Consider the following 16,835-nt stretch of genomic DNA (forward strand, 5'->3'; position numbering starts at 1 on the left):
GACCTATACCGCGTTTTAATCTTTCCACGAAGATCGATCCCTGCTTCGTGTGTTGCTCGTTTTCTCATTGTGATAATCGCTATCATCATCAGCCGGCTTATGTGTCCACTGGCGGAGAAACGTGTTCAAAAGCTACGTGTACTTAACTCCATTTTGTGCCAACCGCGGCGACATTACCACTTTGATTTTATTTTGTATCATACATATTCTCTGTCATTCCCCTGCTTTTGCGCTTAGTTACACCATTCCAGATCTTTCTGGATTCTTAGCAGTCGCGGAATACCAGCAGAGGCCACGCATTGAAACTCGGTGTGCTGATTAGTCCTAAACGTCGAGATCACCTTTCTGCCACGTCACTTCTCGTGCCCAGATGAACTGCGGGGGCTGCTTAAAACATGGTTTCGGTTTAGGAACAAAATCGCACCGCGCCACAAGTATATCGCTGAACGCCTCTCAGGCGGCGGCTCTATGTGTTATGCTCTTGAAACCTACCAGAGGAGCCTCTGGCACTGCGATCCGCAGTTCCTTAACTGGCAAGTTGAAATTATTGTACTGGCGTTACTTTATATGGCGCTGAAATTGGGTTCTAGAACTTAGGCAAGTAGGATCTGTAACGCGCCTGGAAATCTCTAAGTGACTGAAAATGCAGTTTGCTGTCAAAAACTAATACAACCTCTTAACAGCCCGGGCACGCTGCAGACACCCCGCATGTGTCGTTATTATGCTAGAGGCGCGCAGTCACATTATTTGCGCCATCCCTATATATCTTTCACATGAAAATAAAGAAACCTTCTTTCATTCTCTGTGGAAAATACGGAAGAGAAAGCCTGTTTTCTTTTCCTCAACTTTGACTGCGTATTATTCGCCCTGTCTCACTCAGTCTGCGGCTGCAGAACCAAAGACGGGCTGCGCTGCAGCGGGACTCCCCAGGTTCCGGAGCACTAGATATCAGGGTTCCAAATGAAAAGCAGAAAATAAAGCAAAGCGGCCATACGCAACACACGTCTAGAAGCGCGCCTGGGGTCCTGGGGAAAGCGGGCGCAAAGGGGGAGGCCGAAGCGCAAACAAGTGGCCGGGTCTCCGCACACAAGCCCGTGCAAGTGCCGCTGGCGTGGAAAAGGTGCAGCAACGCAGAAACGCCCGAGATAAACGGAGAGCGCCAAAGGCGGGGAGAAGGGAGAGCGTCAAGTGAAAGCGCTGCGCGAAACAAAGGCGCCGGAATTTGTCGAAGTGCGGACGCGTGGGGGTTGCGCTAAAGCGTTGAGGCTCGACTGGCGTGCGGACTCTGTTTGCTGAGTCGACCGTTGCTGACTGGGCAGGATGTTTTCTTGTTTTTTATTCTCTAGCTCCATTCTTCCGGTCAGGGCTTTCCATCGTGATATCTGCTGTATGGCACCTCCACTCTCGTCGTCTCGAGTGGCGTTTTACGTCTCTCCACGAACCTTGTTTGCAGAAGGGTTCAGGGGGAAGGAGGCGATGTACGTCGCTCTCAGGACCATGAGAATAGCTCTTAATGCCTTACATGCTCACACCCACACTGGCACTCACGCACACACACGCCACCCACAGACGCACGCACACTCACATATGCACACACCCGCACTGACGCGCGCACACACAAATGCACACACACACCGGCACATACATACAGCACACTGAAGCCTAACGCACATGAACAAGCAAGACTGTGTGGAAAGCTTCTCATGGTAGAAGAAAAAACAGTCACGACAAACAATCACCGAGTGTCTAGATAGGCTGCCATGCTTCTCACGTGAAAGCGAGGCGGGAGGGGAACATCTAGGTATAAGTACTGTGCGTTGCAGTGAAGGGGGAGGGGGGTGCAGCCAGGACAGGTTATGCTGTATCGAGGAGGGCGTAAGCAAAATTAGCGTGGTAGGGGGCACGAATCATTAGCTTCGTCGCTTTGAGCTGATCAACTGCCATTCAATTCATATATTTATTGTTCACTCATGATCGCGTAGTACGAAGTACGCACCCCAGAGAAGGAAAAAAAATCAGACTTTCTCTGTGTCCATGGTAGGAGTGTACTGCGACAATCGCCTCTGTGAAATGAGAGGATATACCTTGTTTAATATAGCTTAAACCCAGCTTAACATATCTAAACTTTCTGCCGCATACGGCTCTATTTCTGGCCAACCGCCATGATATTGCCATTGGCCGAAGTACAAACAAACGTCTCCCTCCCTACATATATATACACTCAGTTGTCTGTTTCTCATAATTGTAAATGAAAATTAACTATATGCGTGGGTACGGTACTTTAGGCGGCAACTGAAGCGGCGTAGCGTGCAACTGCAACAGCAAGTTTCTTGTGAAGCCTGCCCTGCAGACGGCGACCCTTACCAGGCATGTCGACGGAGGCAACGCCCTAAAGAATTTGAATGTGAATAAACTACACCACTTGAAGATGATACTACAAATTTATGTTGCAACGGTATACGGTGAAGACGTCGATGATGATTATTACGGAGAGCTGCACTTAAGTACTCTGGAGCATTATTTGTCAAATGAAGGAGTGTACTGGGATCTACAGTGCTAAAATGTAAAGAGTTTTTAATGATACTGATAAGAAAGGAAGTAATGCCGCAGGACAGAAAGGAAAACTAAAGCCGCACTGCTCTCCGTCACGTGAGAAAAGAAGCAATGCCACCATCATAAAAAAAAACGAGACACGTGCTGTATTTTTGATAGTTAAAAAAAAAGACATCTAAGTTCATCGCCTTCTACCGAGTATATCGAGCGAGCTCGGAGCGGAGCCACCGGTGTGATTCAGCCCGCCGATGCTTCTGCACCTCGACTCGAGCTGCTTCTCTGCAAACATTGGGAATGCGCACACTTTTCCGGGCTACCCCTCGTAGTTAATGCACGGCGTAGAAAGCCGTCTAGATGGAGAGTGGTGATTGATTTACGCCGATCGACGATGCACAATCGATCGTCATCATGCATGCGCAAACGCGCAATAAGCCCTCCGCACTCTGCCATTTCTCACACTTTCTTTTCGAAGTTTCGTTCTTTTTTTTATGGTTTCTTTAAGAGCGCAGTGAACTCGCTTAATGTTGTTTAGGCGCTAAATGGACAAACTATTTTCTTTCCTTCTTAAGTACGTGTCACCTCCAAAAACCATCCAACGGCTGTAGGCACGCCTCTACTACCGGCAGTTTAGTTTTTATTTTCATTGATCAAAAACACATAGCAAAACTGCTACGAAGCGATTTATGCTTGCTGTCGGCATTATGACATACTTTGAAGCAATCGTTCAGCGGGGGCTGCCAACACTGTTGTACAAGGGCAGAGATGAGAGAAAGCTTATCTGCCCTAGAAGTTTAGCGCGAAGTCCGTTAAAAGTATCCTGATTTATGACGCTGCTGGAAGCATATACCTAGTGCAATTGGCTCTCAACGGAAGCAGCGCGTGATGCAATAATATTCTTCGGATTTGATGCCATAGTTATTTTTGTTCGCGGCGTAATGTTTCTGTAAAATGAATTGCCACAATCCAACGTAACCTTCAGCGCTTTCATAACAGCGAATGAGGAACAAGAAGAATATGAAGAATGAATTCAAGCGGTATTGCATCATTTTTCATTGCACACAATGATTTCGTCATCGTGAAACTCGTACCACCTTCACTTATAGCTCTTTCCTTTAAGCTGAGACGGCTTGCCCATTCCGATATCTCTGCGGCTCTTACTTTGTAGTAAGTTCTAGTTTCTCAGCGTTGCCCGTGGTCAAAGAACGCATTGAGAGAGATCAAGCAGAGTAGTCTAGATTAAGTGTTTTTTAGGTGATGCCCCCTGTAACAGTGTGTTTTAAAATAGGGCTCTTGTGACATTTTTTTTTTATAGCGAGAAACGTCGAGAGCATTATGTCTGAATGTCTCAACGCGAAAGGAGGAGCATTAATTTTTAAATGTTTAAGAGCGACTGAAGTGGGACCGTTCCAAATGGTCGTCTGGGGGCTCAATGGTTATTGCTCTCGGCTGCTGACCCGAAAGACGCGGGTTCGATCCCGGCCGCGGCGGTCGAATTTCGATGGAGGCGAAATTCTAGAGGCCCGTGTACTGTGCGATGTCAGAGTACTTTAAAGAAGCCCAAGTGTTCGAAATTTGCGGAGCTCTTCACTACGGCGTCCCTCATAGCCTGAGTCGCTTTGGGACGTCAAACCTCCATAAACCAAACCAAAGCAAATAACCTGACCCACAATTCAGTTACTTGAGTAGAAATTGTTCATTTTTGCATCTGCAAGCTTGTCTGTGCTTTTTTTTTTCATCTGTCTCTCAGTATTTCTAAAATGTACATTTCTTGCGCTCTCTGCAGTCTTTCTGCGTTTTACTTGGAGCGTAATGTGCCTCAAACTTATCTGGAGCTTAGCGTCAGCAGACTTCTCTGTGCCGGTGATGCGTTTGGGACGTTAGGAAGTACTGCTAAGGAAGTAATGAAAAACTGCACTTTTGTCGGTGTGCTTACGGGAGGAAGTGTTTGAACAAGCGCAAAAAGCACCTTTTTTCGTCGTTCACAATGCTTTCTTATAAGTACTAGCTAAGAGAAGCAGTGGCAGGACCCAGAAAAAAAAATACAACGTGTACAGGAACTTTTTTTACTTTATTGTATTTTCTTCCTTTTTATGCACTCGCTTTCACGTCGCTCTCCTGCCGTCGATTTCTATGTACCCTCTTATCGGCAAACAATGAACCCTTTCGGGCGCGCCAGCGACTGAGCAGTTCACACTGATGTCGTGAAAGCCCAAACAAGGGGTGTTGAGCGGCGTCGACTCCACTGCGGCGTTTGTCGTAAAGTTCTTCCAACTTCTGAGTTCTTGGCTTTTGCGACGCGCTTGACTTTTATATTTGCGCCACCCGACGTTGAAGGCCGTCAATTTTCCCGGCGGCCTCGATCGTGCTTTTCCATCTCTGATGAAGTGCACCGCTGCCCTCGGTGTTGAATCGAATTCCGTTCTTTACCTTTTTATCGTCATTCTTCCCCTGCTACCCTTCCCTCTCGAAAATCCCACTCTCGCGACACCCAAGAGTTTATTCCTACCATTTCCTCCCTACTCCCTAAATCAGCCGCGTTTTCCCATCGCGATAAGGAGCGCTGTCTATCCTCAGAGAGGACTCCCTAAATTTCATTCGCACATTGTATTGTATTCTTCCCTTTTAACATCTTGCCTTTCGCATCGTTTCCCTTTTTTACCTTAATCTGCGTGCGTCGGAATTTACCTCCACAGCGAGAACAGTGCTTCCCTCAAAGAACTCTCCCTAAACAACTCCCTTCGACGTGCCAGTTCTCCGCACCCTTCGCTCGTTCCCGCACTTCTCCCCATGCTCCCTCTTCCTCCAAACATCAAGCGTCGTTCGTCTTCGCGTCAGCGTCCCCTTTTCCAAGAAGCGGAAGCGTTCAGAAGCGCGCTGTGATGGATCCGCGCCCTAACTTCCGCTTCTGCTTTCATCACCCGTAGCTGCGTTCTTCTGAGGGTACATTATTGCTTCCGCGCTGGTTTATTTCCCTCCGCTCTAGCACGGAAGTCTGTGAGCCTGCGTGTGTTTGCGTGCTGTCGCAAGCTCGGCAACACTGCCTCGTAGAAGCTCTATTCATCATTCTTCGAACAGTCATCTACGCCTCTATAAACAAGAGACGACGTTCCTTTCAGTCCTCCGAAAGCTTTTGTTTTACTTAGGAGTGTTCACACGGCGCTTTCGTACGCTCTTCAACGACGTGCAGGCTTGATGGAAAACGTCGTTACGGGTCTTCCGAGGCGGATATTTCTCGAGTCTAGACGTCAAGAGCAGCTAAGCCGAGCGGAAGGGATGTGTAGAAAGCCTTCGCTACGAGGGAGATAAGAGATCGTCAAGTAAACATATCTTAAAAAAATAACCAAATAGCAAATCCGAGGGACTAACGTCCCGAAGAGGCTCACAGTATTCTTGTAAAGGTCAGAAAGAAACAAGGAATTGATTGCAATTGGAGTTACTTGTCCTGAAATGTTGCTGATTTCAGTGGTCACTTAGCGCGAATGAAAAGCAACTGAACAATTACAGACCTTTAACTGTCTACTATTACTTAGAATTAATCACTCTGTTCATCCGCCTAGGTGGCTCAGTGGTTGTGGCGCTCGGCTGCGGGTTCGATCCCGGCTTTGGCGGTCGAATTTCGATGCAAGCGGAATGGTAGAGGCATGTGTACTGTGCGATGTCAGAGTACGTTAAGAAGCCCCAGGTGGTCGAAATTTCAAGAGCCCTTCACTACGGCGTCCCTGATATCCTCTGCCGCTCTAGACGTTAAACCTTCATAAATCTTAAAATAATCTTTTTTTTAGTGATAGCATGTATGCACGGACGAGGAGGAGGTGGTGAGGATTTCTTCATCTACAGTCTCCTGTAGATGATGATAATTTATGTTGATAATTTAACCTGCAGTTGCTTTTGAAGTTTTCCCGGAATTTTATTCCACGTTTCTTTCAGAACACATCTGTACTGACACGCGTTGAAGGGAAGTGCGTTTCTGTAACATACGAAACCCTCCGCTGCACCTGTGAGTTAAACAGAGCGACGCGATTCGCTGTTTGCGCTGAGAGGGAACAAAGTGGAAGCTCAGTAAACACGGCACTGCCGGTGTGGTGAAATGCGAGGCGCGGAACACACGTTTAGTCAAATGCAGGCCACTCAAGCTGGCATGTGCGGACGCACTTGCGAGTGCGACTTCTCCGCAGCTCGACCGTTGTCGCTCTAACGTCACGTAATTCCTTCCTCACTGCAGGTTCTGGAAGTTATGGCCTTGGTTCCGACTTGTTTATGGAAAAAACATTGCAGTTTACTAGTAATCGATTATTGATAAAATAATTTCAGCATTGCAAACCTGGCTGCTTAGCAAAACCTTTTAAACACTTCGAAAAAAAAAATGTTATTTGTTGTATGCAATTGTTTGCTTTTATGGTGTTACGTACAAATCTGCTCATGGGCTATGGGGGACGGCGTGGTGGAGGGCTACTGGTAAATTTACACCACCTGGGGTTCTTCACGTGCACTGAAATCACGCATAACACGGGCGATTTTCTGTTTCGGCTCCATTGAATGCTCCCGGTGCGGCCGTGATCGAACCCACAACCTTGGGATGAGCAGCCGAGCGCCAAAGTCACTAAATGACCACGGATGTGTAATGAAAAAAAGTGTTACTTTTTAATGTTTGTTCATCCCATAGGTTCATTCTCATAGGTATGGCCTCGAGCCCTAAAATATTCTCTGCAACGAACTAGGGTAAGCATAACCGATACCCTAGGCTTTCGAAACCATGCGCTTTTGAAACCATACAGAACCAACGACTCCTCTGCAACGGTAAATTCTTCCTTCATATTGCCCTGGCGGTCCGGTAATGTCTCTCATTATTTTGGGCTGCGTATTTATTCACTCTAGCGCAGGCTGTGCTAAGAACAACAGACTAGATAAACTGTCGGCACAACTACCAACACAACAAAGTCCTGCTCAAAATAGCAATCGATCCTTTTACTCAATGCGAGAAACGTGGAACAAATTTTGGTAGTGTTGTCTTTAGTGACCTATCATACGGCAGAACAACGTGAGCGTTACAGGTGCGTAGTAGTATCGGGCAAGCATCGCTAAACTAATAGCAACTTCGTTTCCTTGCCCATAAGTCATATGCACCAGCGCACCCCTTCGCCTACTCGTTTACCGACTGACGCACCTCGCTCGCCCATGCTCGGAATAGCTTTAATTTCCATCTGATATCGTGCGCAGAACGTTCTCTCTTTTCTCGAGAGATTTCCTCCTCTTTTGACAGTATTTTTGTCATGTATTCGAAGAGCTATACCTCGCTTACAAAATAAGGCGAACGCGTTCGACGTATACAAGTACTAGACAGCGAAAGCGGTGAAATTTGAGGAGCGATGAAGTTGAAGCCAGGCCGCAGAAAATGTATGCGGCGAGAAATTCGAGTCGCAAAGTTTTTATTTTTTTTTTCTCCTGTTCATAGCTTCGACACATCGGAAAAGCAATTTAAATTTCCAATGACTGCATCTGCAATGCCAGTCTTTTTCATCGAACGCATCAAAACAGAACTGCGATCGCGTCTCGAGTGAAGCTCGTTCTGTAGTCTCCAAGAATTCCTAAATAGAAAAAAATATATTCTTTCCGGGTAATGGCTCCGCCTGCTTTCTCGCTTTTTTTAGAGCTTCTGTAACTACTGAAGCAAAAAAATTAAATAAAACTGAAATATCGATTGATATTTGAGTCGAATCCTCCCGCACACTTTCTTGGATTTTTGTTTTTACCGAAAACAGCAAGTACTGTGTAGATGTTGCCCTGACATCGGTCGGTGCATGATGATACGTTGCTGCACAAGCTCTCGGGTAACCGCTCATTATTTCCTTGTCGTCAGGACAACATTGTCGATGACCGCACTGTAAATGCTTTACGCTTTACTGCGGACGCTTTCGAAAATCGAAATCGACTTTGTAGACGTGACTGCAAGTTTGAGTACATGCGACAGAAGTCGATTATAGTTTTATTTATTTATTTATTTATTTAGAAATACTGTCAATCCACTGGGGATTTTAACAGGAAGGGTGCTGGAATAAGGCACATCAAAGTATAAACTATAACAACGTAAATGAATAATGGACACAAAGAGTGAACTAGAAGAAGGATTGAAGGGCAATATAGAACGACTACAGTGTCGCACTTAATGAAGGTTCAGTACATAATAGTCATGGGTACAGCAATAGGATCGTCGGATTGTACAGTTAGTTGAAGACAAGATAACATAATCAATACATGGGATATATGTGAGATTAGAAACGAACAAGCACTGGTAAGAAAAATAGCAAGGCAATAAAAAGGAGAGTTGAGCTAGTTGAGACAGCGCCGGTCCTGTTGTACTCTTTTTCGTTGTCCTTTCGTTTAGCGCTGTTTTTTCCAAGAAACAATAAAAAGGAAGTTGTCAACAAAGGCTCTGAATTCAAGTGTGTTTACGTGTGAAGATAATTTTCTACCGACTGAGTGAAGATATCTAGCGATGTGCTGCGGGTAATGGAGTGGTCAAGGGTGTTCCATTCTCTTATTGTAAGTGGAAAAAAGGAGTATTTCAGGCAGTCAGTACGAAATCTGTGGTCTTTTAATGTTTCTGACTGACTGTGACGTGTAGCTCTTGTCTCTGGGGTCATCAGGTACCTAGTTTTATCAATGTTAAGCTGATTATGGAGTAACTGGTAAAGTAATTTTAGTCGTGCAAGTTTAGCTCTTTTTTCCAGAGTGAGAATGCCGGCTGTCTTCAGTAGTTCGGTGGGTGAGTCAGTAGGCCTGTATTTGTTAAACATAAATCTTACTGCCTTTCTTTGGATAGCTTCTAATTTTCCTATGAGATATTTAGTATGCAGAAACCATGCAACGTTCGCATATTCGAGTACCGAACGTACGAAAGCGTTGTATGCAATTAGTTTTGTTGGAGGAGGAGCTTGTTGAAGATGCCTTTTTGGAACAGGAGTCTTTTAACGACAGCTGATGTGACATAGGTGATATGTGAATCCCATCTGAGATCATGGGATATTATTATACCGAGGTGTCTATAGCTGTTAACACGAGTGAGGGGGGCGTTGTTGACAACGTAAGTGTAGGACGACTGATGTTTTTTTTTCTAGTTATTGTGAGAAGAGCGGACTTATTAATATTAAGGGCCATCTGCCAATCTTTACACCACCTAGATACGGCTTCTACAGCGAGGTTTAGGGCCATGTGGTCATCTGGTGTGTTAATTTCGCGGTAAATTATACAGTCATCAGCAAAGAGTTTAATATTAACATTGACATATGAGGCGGTATTTAATGTTGTAGTGGCATTGTATTGAGTTTACGGTTTTGTTCCTGCATGGCAGTATAGTCGTGAAATACTCGCAAACAGTGTATTCGCCGCTATCGATTTCCACGGCACCCGTTGAGGCTGGCACTTAAAACGCCATCAGAACCGCTCGGAAGCTTTGACTTAGCAATAGAGTGGCAGGTACCGTAATGTGCCTTCCAGGTACGGCAATACGAAGGTCATGGCGCACGTAAACTTATGTTAAACTACTTTATTGGACTCGTCATTTGTTCAGAATGTTCGTGAACTGTTCAATATAATCTTCTTGATGCACTCGCAAACTGCAGACGCCTGCTTCTCTCTCTCTCTTTCTATGTGACTGCCTGTGTGCGTGCGTGCGTGCGTGTGCGTGCGTGTGTGCATGTGTGCGTGTGTGCGTGTGTGCGTGTGCGTGCGCGCGCGCATGTATGTTTAGGCCTCTGCACTCGTCGTTCTTAACGGAGTTGCTAACTTTGTGCTTGGCCCAAAATCCGAAGTAAAGCTGTTACTCGTGATTTCCTTACGTGCACAACACCCATGCACCGCCAAGTGTTCTTAGCGTCATATAAAGTACGTGCCATGCTGCTATTCTGCAATAGCCTGACCAGTACTGGACAAAATGATCACCGTATGCATGCGTCACTTTCGCATCCAGCCTCAATCGCGCATTCCTTGAAATCAGTTTCGTAATTGAAAAATAGAAAATGACAACCTGCTTCTGAGAACTGGCCCTTCTCTTGCGAGGTTGAAGTTACTTCGTACAACTTCAAGGCTGCAATGTTGTTGAACAAAATCATAGGCGATATTCTATAAGCTGTCTATTTGTCGCTGCCTAGTTCGTGTCCATTCGGTTTCCTGTCATTGGTCACTAAGATATACCCACGGCTTTCAAGGGTCTGTAGCCAGCGGCCCAGCAATTTTGTGGTTGGCGACCGGAGCTTCTTCTCGGCTGAAGCTAGATGCAATCTGTAGCCGATGGTGAGGTGGATCGTAGCGCTTTGTCAACAGCAGCGACCGGAACTGACCGCTGGCTGCCATTGAGTGTGCCAAGCAGCCAAAGATGAGGTCCGGACGCCAACCACCAAACAGACAGCCGGTTAGCTTGCTCTAGACGCTTGAAAGCCAGGATATATCTGAGTGATCACTGACTTCGGACCGGATAGACTAGAAATGCGAACGGCCAATGGACAGCTTAAAGAATACGGCCCTGGAAAATCATTAAACGAGTTTCGACAATCAGACACGCAAGTAGAAAGGCGACCAGGGAACGTGTACTCGCATCATCTATCCCGGAAATATGCCATTAAACGGGCTTCTGGTTGCCATTTCACCAAGCGTGACGCTTTTTAAAGGGGTATCGACACCAAATTTGTGCTTACCTGTTTCCTTCTTTGACAATCATTAGACATTTGTATGCATGGGTCTCCTTTTGGTATTCCCTTACGACCTCGAAATATAAAAAATTAGCTTCCTTCGCGATGCTGCTTCAGTTTCGGTTTCTACAAGCGGACGTTGATTGTGGCGTGCAAGAATTGTTTAGGGTCCACGAGGGATGAAAAAAGAACTTAACCACTAATACGCAGCTTTAATTTACTATAATAGCTAAGCGAGCCTGCTTAACGGTTGCAGCGACAATACACTATGCATCATCGGTTATGTTGCTGCTTTTTTCATCCTTCACCTCACCGAAGCATTTATTACGTTTCGCAACCAACGCTCGGTTGTTGAAACGGAAAGCGAAACCGCATCAAGTAAGAACTCGTTTAGCAGTCGTTTAGCGGTTGTAAGCGACTACTTCGGGGTCATTCATTTGTTCTAATGTGTTATGCATCAGTACAGAGCAAACAAATGCGCCTATAAGTAGGTGTCTACAGACCTTTAAGCGGCCGTTAAGACCAAATGCGTTTTTGAAAAATACATATAGAGGTAGACCCTTTCGGCATTGGGTAACGTTTGCTCGAGTTCGCTTCTTTGAGAACCGCGCTCCACTCAGGCATAGCATGGGTTGAAGCGTGTTGTCTCTAAGTTTCGGATAGCCTTAGTTGCACTCTGTACTTCAGTTCGAAGTGCCCTTCTTGCATTAGGGTATTGTGAAGAGGAGAATGGAGGGGAATAAGCTGGTAATGAAAGACCTAGTAAACCTTGTAAATCAAGTAAACCTAGCTTTGTAACTTCTTTTCTTGCCTCTTTTTTGTGAGTCATTGCGTTTCCAGAAAGTCCTTTATTTACGGCAATCAGCGGCTACTGAATCAGCATCTGCCTCAGGCGCTAGCTGTTACAACGGTGGGGCTACACACCCGCATAGATGCTTGAAGCAAAGGTCGTCTCAAGGACCTTTAACAAAGGTTGTATTTCAACCAATGAGACGTAAAAGAGGGTGGACTTTATTCTAGGAAGCACTTTCTGCTATCGTTCTGTCGAGAGCTTGAGCCGGCAACAGTAATTTTTCGATTTAGTAAGGCTTTGCTTAGTCTTCTGTCTTCATTTTGGATAATTTGCGCAGAAAATTAACCGCTTGCAAAATTCCAAGCGCTGTAGTTCTCCCGATATGTCTTTTTGTTGACCTCATTGTCTGAAGTCTTAGATACGGTGTCTGAAAACTTTCAGTGAAGAAAATGACAGGCCCTCGGAATGCAACTGGTCTGGAAAGTACATCGACAGTCTGGAGCAACTTCGGAATCTTGAAACTAATTAGCGCAACTTTGATTACCCCTTCCTCGCCTTTGAAACTTTCTGTTCTATTATTACTTTGTTTTCTCAAGAATCAGCGATAACGTTGACTGTTCTCCTCGGCTCACACGAACCTTACAAATCAGCTTAATTAGCTAGCAACACTAGAACAGAAGTTCTTCTGCTGGTTATACAACGCTTGCGGTACATGCCGCGCGGGCAATATTCCAATGAAGCAGTACGCAGCTAATCCCCTGATTTGTCTCGAATACGTTCGACGCAATCTCAGGAGAAATTGAAACATTTACGGTAAAAGGAGCAAGCAGCAGTCTTGTAACGAACAAAAAAAAACGTGCGAAGTTGGGGGGAGTGGCATGTGTTCGCGGGAGCGCATTTCCATGCCGTACCCCATGCAGAGGTTTATTGCAGCGTCGCCTAGAGAAGACTAGGAGAAATTTTGTGGGATTGGATTATGGCCCAATCAAAAGTGTTTTGTTTATGTTGGCTCTGTGATGCAACGTATTGGCGCTGAGCTTTTAAAGTACAAGACCCCGAATCGACTCGTTTTCCTGGAAGTTGGTTTTCTCTCGTCTGTTCCCCGTTTAGAGTAATTTATCCTCATTTTTTAACCGGCAGCTCTGACCGCGAAAATCATTTACCAATCCCTTGTGGGCGCTTGTTACCTTTTGCGTTGCATTACTAGACTCTCTTCCGCCGAAATAATGCCATGTGATCGCATTTCCGTGCATAGTTTTCTTACCATCTGCATGGTGTACGGCTTGTAAATACGCTAGTGGACTGAGGCTGCACTGTTGGAATGCCGATACCGTAAAGACATATCAAGAGGAGTACTTTATTTTTATTGCGAAAGCAATACTAGTTGCACTTTCATCCCGTCGCGTAGCGAGGCCGGTAGCTACCATTTTAGCATATTGGACTGGATTGGATTGGATTGAACTGGATTGAATTGGATTGGATTGTATAACCGATGCATCACCACAAGTCTAACTACAAGCATCCCCACCAGCTACACTACCAGCTGAACCATGGCGTAGCTACGGATATTGCTTTCGCAATTACCGGGCTTAACCAAGCTAAGCCACAGCCATTTTTTTTTTCGTATGCATCGGCCCTCACTGGCCCCCAGAAAACCTTTTATTAATCCTATGATCATCGGACGGTAGACGCCACCTTTTGGTTATGCTAAGTTGTCAGTTGCACACAAATGACAATGCATGGGCTCTTTCCGGAAGAAATAAAAAAAAATGGCTGGCGGTGTAGCATAGTTAACAACAAAATATTCTCCGAAAGCACAGATTAATGCATGTGGACACCACCGCCACGTATATGAAAGGGCGAATGAGTTGTTGTTGTTGCCTCAGAGACATGACACACCAACGAAAGAGGATTTCCCAGGGTTCAGTGAGAGGGGCCAGGAGAAGAGGGTGAACTGGTACCATGCTAATGGTTGCGCTTGCGATAATAAGTCACGGAATAATTAAAGAGGAAAAAAAAACAAGAAAACGAGAGACAATACCAGAGAATTGAATACATGAAAATTGCTGAGAGATCCTTAAATGCGGAAATTTGTCCACTGACGCAGGGAGGCAGTTAGGCGCATTATCTACTTTTTCATCATCAACACCAAGTAACCTAATGTATGCCTGCAGCCTCTGCTCCGCTGCCGTGTTTCTGCCACAGTGTTGTCAACGGCAATGCGTATAGCTTTAGTGCCTTGATTCTGTCACAACGTTGTCCACGCCAATGCATGCAGCGCATATCTCCCTGTCACTATCGCCATATAGGTCACAGCGCGAATATTTGAAACTAGTATTAGTAGGTGAAGAAAACGATGTACAATGCACAGCGCGATCGTGTGTTGCAGTTTATCATGTGGCGTGGTCGGCTGTGGCGATAGCTTCCTGTATATGTCTGACAGGTTGTTTCAGGTTTCATGCTTTTCGGTGACACTACACAGCCAACAATGGGTACATTACTGTGCAAGTTAATTAAGCTCATATTTTGCTGAACGTCATTATATCTTCAAATCTATCTTATGGCACGTGTTTATCGGGCTTCATGCATGATGTGTATTTGGCTGTTCGTTTCCTGCTTGTTCGTTTTTAAAGCGAAAGCTTTACTACTCGCACTTTCAGCCTTTGCCGTGGGGCGGCGGTGCCACCATTGACCTTTAGTTGACCTCTGTGTGACGTCATGTGTGACGTCACGCCGAAGAGAAGGGCGACCGACTCGCGCCGTCGTAAGCCGCGGTGGTGCCACCACCGGCGCCTAACTCCTGCGCTCTCCGCTAGGAGCGCGATTGTGGCGTTACGCTGAAGAGATTAGGCTCGACTCACGTCGCTAGAAAGCAGTAGATGTGCCAACCACCAGCGGCTTAACATTGCTTCGCGATCTCGCGCCGTCCGTGTGCGACGGCGGTGCACATGAACGGCGGCCTGACTGGACTGGATTGGATTAGATTAGATTAGATTAGATTAGATTAGATTAGATTACATTACATTACATTGGATTGGATTGGATTGTATAACAGATGCATCGCCAAAAGTCTAACCACAAGCACCATCACCAGCTACACTACCAGCTGAACCATGGCGTAGGTACGGATATTGTTTTCGCAATTAGCGGGCTTAACTAAGCTAAGCCACAGCGAATTTTTTACCTGAGTTTCTGTTTTTAGTGTCGAGGAAACGGTTGTACAGTGATGTAAGTTGTAAGCGTTTCCCTCCGCTTATATACCGCTCTGTGAGTTGATTTCCTATGAGATAACGTACTCAAAATAGTACATAAAATGGCTCTTTTGCCGTCTACCAAGACATTTTGCTATAATCTACATATCGAGACATTGCCCGTTAAAATGCGGTTAGAAAATATAGAATTTTTGTATATACGGTACACTGCCGCATTTTCATGTTCGAGAAACGATTGAGCATTGTTTAATCGATAGCAAACATGCACTACTCTTCTGGAATATCTAGCAATGGACTTTGGAAAAAAATTCTTGTTTTGATGCCGAATTTCGTTCAATATGTCGCCACACTGACATTTTTTAATTATTCCTCAGACATGTTATTTTTTATTTGATTGGACAGCCTTTGGAAAACACGCTTGATGGACACGCATTGCGACGCAAAAGACCACATTAGCAGAATGAATATTCATCAAAAGGAACTGTGTGCATAGACCGGGTTTAAGCGAAATGGCAACCACAATTGGTGCTGCGCTCTTCGTTGTCCTTCTTCTAGTGAATCGTTCCTTAGATGTGCCGTATTATGTTGTAGTAGTGATGTGCCCTGTCTTGAGTCTTTTCTCGTGGTTGGTTGTCTAGGAGTGTCCTATTATGGATTGCGTTCATTTGCAATTATATTCTTTATGATTTGTACATAGTTAATGCATATAGTACAGTGCATCACTATAGTAAGTACCATGTTTAAAAAATAAGTGGCGATATTGTAGTCCTTACCCCTAGTGGTCAGCAACGCTGATCTTTTCGCGCCACCGCAAGGTTCGAATCACAGTCGCAGATATTTATTTGATTTCTTTAGAGTTATTCCTTTCACTATGCACAAACCCACAAACCTCACATTAAAAGGTATAAATATCTTGCTCGCAGTTTTTCTATCGTTGTTGTGCTTTCCTAACTGAATTTTTTTTTCGCTGCAAACATATGCCCATACGACGCTACAAATTAAAGGGCACTGGAATCAATGTTGTGTAAAAAAAACGTAGATGCACGCTGCGTCAAAAAACATGAAAGAAGGAAAAGTATTTTCAGTGAACGAAATAAATGTATACCCTGGGAAAAGCAAACCGATACGTTTTCTTAAGGTGCCGCAGTACAATGTAAGGAGCTGGAGTTTGTCTCGACTAATGCAGTAGATGTGCCAACGGCCGGAGGGTGAAGTCAATGAACAAGTACTCAAGACCCGCGGCCTAAGAGACTATGTTTATACAAATATCTCTATGCAAAGACAATATGCAAATGGGCCATCTTTATTATCCCGAAGGTACTCATGGCGCTAGTTTTTTGGACACCTTCTAATTACGTCTGTTCATTTCTTGTTTACTTTGGTTCGCTGTTCTGCTTTTAGCGAAGAAGTAAATACTGATAAACTGTTGTATTCATAAAAAAATAAGATATTTGGTTCTGCAATTCATTTGAAAATAATGAGCTTACTGAAGTGCTCGTCACAGCTGAAGTGCTATATTCTGCTCATATCGCGAACGATAATAAACACCTTTGGTTTTCCTAGTTTTTCCTATTTCTACCAGTAATTATCCGA

General features: G+C 45.0%; 1 protein-coding gene across 1 annotated transcript in view; it reads left to right on the top strand.

Annotated features, from left to right (window-relative positions):
* LOC149336092 (uncharacterized) overlaps nt 1–16,835 on the top strand; it is an 80,771-nt gene that overhangs the window by 32,952 nt on the left and 30,984 nt on the right. The gene's annotated exons all lie outside the window — the stretch shown is intronic.

The sequence above is a fragment of the Amblyomma mixtum genome, chromosome 7 (genome assembly GCF_055824585.1).
Source record: "Amblyomma mixtum isolate Tamu chromosome 7, ASM5582458v1, whole genome shotgun sequence".
Taxonomy (NCBI): domain Eukaryota; kingdom Metazoa; phylum Arthropoda; class Arachnida; order Ixodida; family Ixodidae; genus Amblyomma; species Amblyomma mixtum.